Here is a 1,584-nt window from a genome sequence, read left to right as displayed (position 1 = left end):
TCTAGCTGAAATATTTAAATTTACTATCTCTAGGTACTGGTGAATACAGTTGCCTTTAAGCTCTAGCTGAAATATTTAAATTTACTATCTGTTGGTATTGGTGAATACAGTTGCCTTTTAAACTGTTTACTTCTCTTTCCTCTAGCATTTTTTTTTAAAGAATAAATTACAACTTGACAGCAGTGAAATGAAGGTTCAGAGGTTATGTCCCTCCCCAGAGTTTTAGTACATAACTAGGATTTAGGTATCTCTTAACATAAAGATGTCTATGCCTCAGGACTAAGAATTGTGTTCTCCCAGTGTTACCCTGAATTATAATGTTTATAAAGCTTTAAGGTAGCCGGACTAAGAATTGTGTTCTCCCAGTGTTACTATAATGTTTATAAAGCGTTAAGGTAGCATGGGTCAGCCTGTGGCTTACTTCTGCACTTGAGGTTAGTCTGAAAATGGATTAAAAAACTTGTAAGTGAGAGATAGAGGGGAGAAACTGTCATCAAGGTCCTGGTATGCTATGAAACTGAAACTTTTACTGGGTATAGGTTCATCATCGGACATATGATGACATTGAGAAACATGCCAAATATGATCTGCTCCGTTCAACAAGACACTTTGGAGGAATGGTGTGGTACCTAGTAAACAGAAAGAAAACGGATGGCTTACTAATAGATATGATCAACAGAGACTTGTAAGTGGTGTTTGTCACTTACTAATGCTACTTATCTAAACAAATAGAAAACAAGTTTTGTTGTTTGAAAATAAAAACAGTATTTCTGTAAGAGTTCATTTGCATAAAATTTTAGGCTAGCTGTAAGTTTTAGCTATAGGGCTGCTGAATGGAAGCACCAACTACAGTCCGTGAAGTTGTAGTGTCTTAAACTAGGTTTCCTCAGAGATTAGCCTTTTGTAGTTGTTGGGTTTTTATTTTTGTTTCCCATGTAATTGTCAATACAGTTCCAGCTATGGGCAGTGCTGATCTTAAAGCCTAACACTTTCATACTACTAAGCTCAATTTTGGCTTTAAGATTGAGGCACTCTGGGTTTTAGAGCAATTCCGAAGTAGCTTATTTGCCTTTTAAATGGATGGATTTCTGTAAGATATGGTGCTAAACTTACCCAAAACTCCCCGAAGCAAACAATATTTAATTGTTCAAAATGTCACTAGAGCTAGGAGAAATTTGTACAATTAGAACTCCAGGTGGCATTAATTTCCCACTGTTGATGTTAGTCAGCAGGGGGTCAGATCTTCCTTTTAAACCTGAGGATATAAAGAAAGACAGGGAAATTCCGGTTTTGGAATCAAATTGCTAAAGGGAAAATTCAAATATCTGGACAACTTAAATTACAAGATTTTGGAGCATCTTTAACTGCCACCCACCCAATTTTGGCTTACGCTTACATTTATGTGAAATACCTGTTCCAGTTTTAAATTCAGCTTAGGGCTAGGTGTCACAAGATTTCTAATACTACTTCTGTAAAACATGCTAGTTCCTGCAGTCAGTGTTGGAAAGTTTCTCTTTGGCACAGTTGTTCTGCCAAGAACTCGTTACTGGGTGATTGTCTTTTACAGAGACAGATTTCAGCTTT

The sequence above is a fragment of the Pterocles gutturalis genome, unplaced genomic scaffold, assembly GCF_000699245.1.
Source record: "Pterocles gutturalis isolate BGI_N339 unplaced genomic scaffold, ASM69924v1 scaffold11156, whole genome shotgun sequence".
In the NCBI taxonomy this organism is placed as follows: Eukaryota; Metazoa; Chordata; class Aves; order Pterocliformes; family Pteroclidae; genus Pterocles; species Pterocles gutturalis.
The sequence above is the reverse complement of the archived record's forward strand: the minus strand, read 5'-3'. Positions refer to the sequence as shown.